Below are 5676 nucleotides of genomic sequence, written 5' to 3' on the forward strand. Positions count from 1 at the left end.
AACAGAAGCAGAAATTTGCTAATAATGAAAAACACTAGACACGTACGTCAAGTTAGCGCTCTGCTCCTAGAGCTAGAACCAGCAGCTACTGAATACTCAAGCTGAATACTCAATCCACACCCATGAAAAGAAAAGCAATACCTCGTTTTACTATATTATTATCAAAGAAATTAATCTTATAAGTATGCTTATCACTAATGTATTGCAATATTGTAGAAATTACCCATAGTTTGCCAGACTCCTTCAACCCACAAAAATGGCAGAGGTTGCTGAGACTGTCTGTAAAGAAAGCAAACACTTCAGTTTAGTAAATACATCAATAACATATACAAACAAATGTGGTGTAAGGTTAAACATCCTGTACATAACAGGTACGGGGTTTTATACTGTCCTTTTAATAAGGAACACAGTTCAGAAGAAGAGTCACGCTGATCACGTACCAGATTCTCGGATGAGAGTCATGGCAATAACCAGCCTCAGCTTCTCAGCTGCCTTTTGGTCAGTACTGATATTAATGTCCTCCCCTTTCAAAATGCTCTCAGCAAACTGGAAAAGATTTTATTCAAATCAGACTTTCAGGACAAGATCTAGTGTTTTAGCACACAAACACTTAAGTACTCCAACGTCAAGTACCATTTCGGTACAAATTGCCCATGGAAACAACTATTCAATACTTACTTTCAAAGCCAAGACTCCACAGGATGTGCTGTCTTTCTGAAGTTTGTGAGGGAGAGAACTGCAGGTCCACCTAGGAAGACTGCAGCCTTTGCTGAGCAGGAATGCCCTTGAACAGCAAATTTAGATCAGTCGATTTTATCATATGTTATTACATGAATAATAATTATTATTATTATGGAGAAAATGTTACAGCAGAAAGTACCTTGTCGATTCTAAGCATTTCCTCATTTTAACTGGAGACTCTCCCAAAGGATCCAAATAAAGGGGCCGATTCTCATGGGGGTACATGACCTGCGTAAGAAACACCAAGAATGCTGCTTTATTTTATACCAAAGTAACACTTTTCAACCCAAACAAGTTTTATTAAGTTATATATGTACTAAAGACATGTAACAGGGACTCAGTGAACAGTGAATTTTGAAGGCAATCACATCAGGAAGATTCTGATGGTATCAAGCAATCCTTGAGCATTTGAAAGAGTTTTGGTAAAACGTATAATGCAAAGATGAAGGGAGAGAAAGCAAAGGCTACAGAATGTACCATCCTCTACAGAATGTACCATCCTCTACAGAATGTACCATCCTCTACAGAATACACCGTCCTCTACAGAATGCACCGTCCTCTACAGAATGCACCATCCTCTACAGAATGCACCGTCCTCTACAGAATGCACCGTCCTCTACAGAATGCACCATCCTCTACAGAATGCACCGTCCTCTACAGAATGCACCATCCTCTACAGAATGTACCATCCTCTACAGAATGCACCATCCTCTACAGAATGCACCGTCCTCTACAGAATGCACCATCCTCTACAGAATGCACCGTCCTCTACAGAATGCACCATCTTCTACAGAATGCACCATCCTCTACAGAATGCACCGTCCTCTACAGAATGCACCGTTAAACTGTAGTCAAGTCAAGAGAGGCTGCATGAAATGGAGCAGAGATTTGGCTTGCTGGTGTGGTGGACAGACCTTTTATGTCAATCTTGTGAGGGATACGAGGTGTCTCGTCTTTGGCCAGTTTTAGATGATCCATATTAACTTTATGGAAAACGGCAGCCTTCTCCCCCAGCAGACTGGCATTCTTGCCTTGTATTTCTGTAATTATATAAGGTCCTAGACAGTTGGCATCCAGCTTGCCACTTTTCCTCTGCTGGCTCCTTATATTCTGCCTCCACAGCTGGTCACCAACTTTGAAATGGTGCCTTTGTGCACCAGACTTCAGCCTCTTCGCAGAATCTTGTGCCTTTTCAATATTGTCATGGATGGCATTTTTTAACTCATCCAGCCGTCTCACTCCCTCTGCCACTATCTCCTCACCAGTACTTTGCTCCACTGCATTGTCCACCTATAAACCAAATAGTTGGGTTGTTATTTAATAATGGACTTTGCATATATAGACAGTCTCAGAACACATCAGCTGAGCTATGTGACAAATAATTAATTATAATGAATTGAAAATGTATTAACATTTACAGCCTAACCTGGTATTGTTCTGGCACCTCAGAAGGGTAGCGGGCCTCCAAACATGAGGAAGTACGGTGAGAACTTAGTTGTGATTTGTTTTTTTGTACGCAATCCAAACATAATTGCATCCAGATATACGTCCCACGTATCTGGTCTCTCACCCACTAATTTGCTTAAAGTTCTGAAAAAGTATTTGGCAAAACAAGAAAGAGTTTTTGTTAAATCAAAAGCAAAAAATATCAGCTAATGTTTGAAACCAATGCTTCCTGAAAATATTTTGGAATACCTTAATAATGACAATTCATGTTACTCATAAACAACACTTGAAGTCACAAAGGTAAAAACTAGTAAGATGCATTTTCCCAACCTTTGGATAGTCCCATTCATCCGCTCCACCAAGCCATTGGTTTGCGGATGATAAGGAGAGCATAAACTTCGTTCAATTGACAGTTTTGTGCAGACTCGCTTGTTGATCTGTTAATAAAGATTAACATGTAATAAAGCTAAAAAAGTGTACAGACAGTATAATAAGGAATATGTTTGCAATTTAAGTATCATATTCTCTATCCATTAAAGTCACTTATTTGATCAATCCAATTTACCGCATTGACGAATTCCCTTCCTTGGTCAGTCAGGATTCTTTTCGGAGCCCCAAACTGATAAACAAATTTCAAAATGCATGTGGTGACGTCCTCTGCACATTTGGATTTTAGCGGGTAGGTTTGTGACCACTTGGTAAAATAATCCACAAGGACACATATATATTTATGGTCCTGTGTTGTTGTCACCAATTGCCCTATCAGGTCCATCCCCACCAGCTCAAATGGTTCCGTGACCTTAAAAAGAAGAGTAAAATTATATAACAAATAACGGAATGTGATTATTGTCTGTGGTGGTGGAATGCGTAGTTATGTTCACAAATGTCAGTAGTTAAACACTGTCTGTATCCTAACTTTACCATCATGTTGATCCTTGTGCTACAGGGAGACTAAAGTCAATTTAGAAATGAATCTGCCAAATTATGCAAATGTAAATGCCTGTGCATTTGCTCACTGGGTGCCAGTAAAATCAGATGGAAATTTAATGTCATATTTGATGACGTGAGGCTCTCAGATTAGAGTTCATATTTCTCTGACACATCTAGTGTTGCATTCAGAACATTCATAAAAGCTAAACTAAACTAAAAAGGTAAACATTTGGCTTATCCAAATGAATGGAATATATCATAGTATACATACAGTATATTTCATTAATGAGCAACTTTGACTGTTGTGGTGGTGCATCTATTCTAGTTTGAGAACTATATGTTAAAAGAACAAACTATACTTACCTTTATGGGTGTATATTGCACTTGTTGTTTTATTACATTCTGACTGGCCTGGCATGTCACACACTCTGACACCTATAAAGACATAGACATCAAATAGTTGAAATCAACTGCCACAATCAATTGACACTCATCAAATATATTGTTCTGCATTAAAGATGGAATGAATTGACAAAAAATAGAACAAAAAGATTTAAACCATCACTGTCAAAGAAAAAACACATATCTGCAAAAATCTGCATTTCTTAAAACTGAAACAGACTGATTACAATTTGCTACATTACTAACATGAAAAATTGCTTTTAAAACCATTTTAATTCAGTTGTATCTTATTAAGATACCTTACTGGATCTTAATTTGTGATGACCAGAGAATGAATAAATATGAACCTATTATCTACCTATATTAATAGAAAAAGAACAGTGTCACATTTGAGAAACCTGCAAGAGAACACAGCTTGTGAAATTTACTCACCCATTTATCAATGTCAGCTGACATTCCAGGCCAGAAGAGTCTCTTAGAAATTGCATCTCTTGTTTTTTTTGGCCAGTGTGAGCTCCGGTGGAACTTGCATGGAAATCGATGAATATTGTATTCGCGTCTTCAGCACCACAGACCACCTTTATTTTGACTGGCCTTGCTTGTCCTTTGCTTTGCTTGCTTGTCCTTTTATATAGTATAGCGATCCACCTAAAAATATCAAATGAAATAATTTTTATTAAAAATAAGCACTTCACACCAATACAGCAACAAAGACATACCCGGAGATAGTAACAAGGGCACTGTTTCCTGTTGCGAAGTGTATGTGGACGAATATTGTCAAGGTTTTTCTTCCTCTGTGCTAATCAAGAATCAGCAGCTGCCTGTGCAGTTCTGCAGCTGTCAGTCTTTATTGTGCCTTTTAGAAACATAACTGAGGCACAAGGTCCTCAATTGTTTATATACATATGAAAACAGACACACAGAAAGACACACGCATACGTACACATACACACCTATACACCTCAAAATGCATGTTCATAATACTTAAATAATAAGGGAGTAATTTTACAGCAGCCATCTATTCCTTTACATGCATGTCACACAATACTTACATGGTACACATACATACAATAATATATCATACCTTCAATAATTCACACTAAACAAAAGTATATTCATTATTGTATAATATAATTGTGACGCCCGCTCCGTCCGCTCCTCGTGTGTGCCACGCCCCCTGATTACCCACGTGTGCTTCCCTGATCGTCTCCAGCTTTGTCCATTTACTTTGCTTGGTCCTGTCTTATTTAAGTCCTGGTCTTACCTGTTTGCCTTGTCTGTCATTGATGTTAGTCTGCGTCCAATGTTCCCGGCTCCCCGAAGCCCGATTAAACCCTCGTTTACCCCGATTCCTGCCTGCCTGTCTATTTTGGATCACTCGCGCTCCCTGAGCGATCTTCAGTCCAGCCCGTCCTGCACTTCGCGTGACAATAATAACTATATTTCTCCTAAGGAAGAATTTAAGATAAGATCTTTATTGTCACTATTACAGAAAGAGTGAAAAAACAGTCCAGTGGCTCCCTGTGTAGCAACATAAGTTACAGTAGAGTAATAAACAAGAGAAATAAGAACAACACAAAAAGAGACAGACATCCTATTACAGTACGAGTGTCTGAGTGCAATGTGTACAATATGTCAGTCAAGGTAGTGTGTGCTTAATGACCTGCCCTATGCATAGTACTGCTTAGAAGACAGTCATTCAGGGGGGTGGATACTGTTTCACAGAAACAGTCATTCAGGGGGTGGGGGATGGGCACATTTGGCTGCCTGTGGGTCAATCAATATGTTGCTCTGTTACTCTTTATCAGATTTTGATGTGCTGGCATGTTCTCCTCCAGGTTTGGTTCATTTGATTGCGAAACAGTACATCATTACGTTTAATCAGGTATTTTTGGTTGTATTTTAACAAATACTGCACATAGGATTGCTACACTGAAATATAGTAATCAAGAATGAAAACGAGGTGGTCACATTTATTTTTTTCACGTTCACGTTCACACCTTGTAGTCTTAATTGATTAACAGGTTTACTTTAAAATAGTTATAGGGAGATGTATTTTAGTCACGCGAGTTGTGCGCACCAGTCACGGGCGAATGCGCATGTGACAAAGTCTGGAGCGCACATTATGATGGTTGCGCATATAATAAGAAAAAAAGA

At 38.8% G+C, this 5676-nt stretch overlaps 1 long non-coding RNA gene across 1 annotated transcript; it reads right to left on the reverse strand.

Moving 5' to 3' along the window:
* Nucleotides 1–454: 454 nt before the first annotated feature.
* LOC125721656 (uncharacterized) lies at nucleotides 455–962 on the reverse strand. The gene is made up of 3 exons (XR_007385895.1): nucleotides 881–962; nucleotides 679–784; nucleotides 455–546 (listed from the first exon to the last, which is right to left on the reverse strand). It is a non-coding gene; the product is annotated as an uncharacterized LOC125721656 (long non-coding RNA).
* Nucleotides 963–5676: the final 4714 nt, after the last annotated feature.

This window comes from Brienomyrus brachyistius, unplaced genomic scaffold (genome assembly GCF_023856365.1).
Source record: "Brienomyrus brachyistius isolate T26 unplaced genomic scaffold, BBRACH_0.4 scaffold34, whole genome shotgun sequence".
Classification (NCBI taxonomy): domain Eukaryota; kingdom Metazoa; phylum Chordata; class Actinopteri; order Osteoglossiformes; family Mormyridae; genus Brienomyrus; species Brienomyrus brachyistius.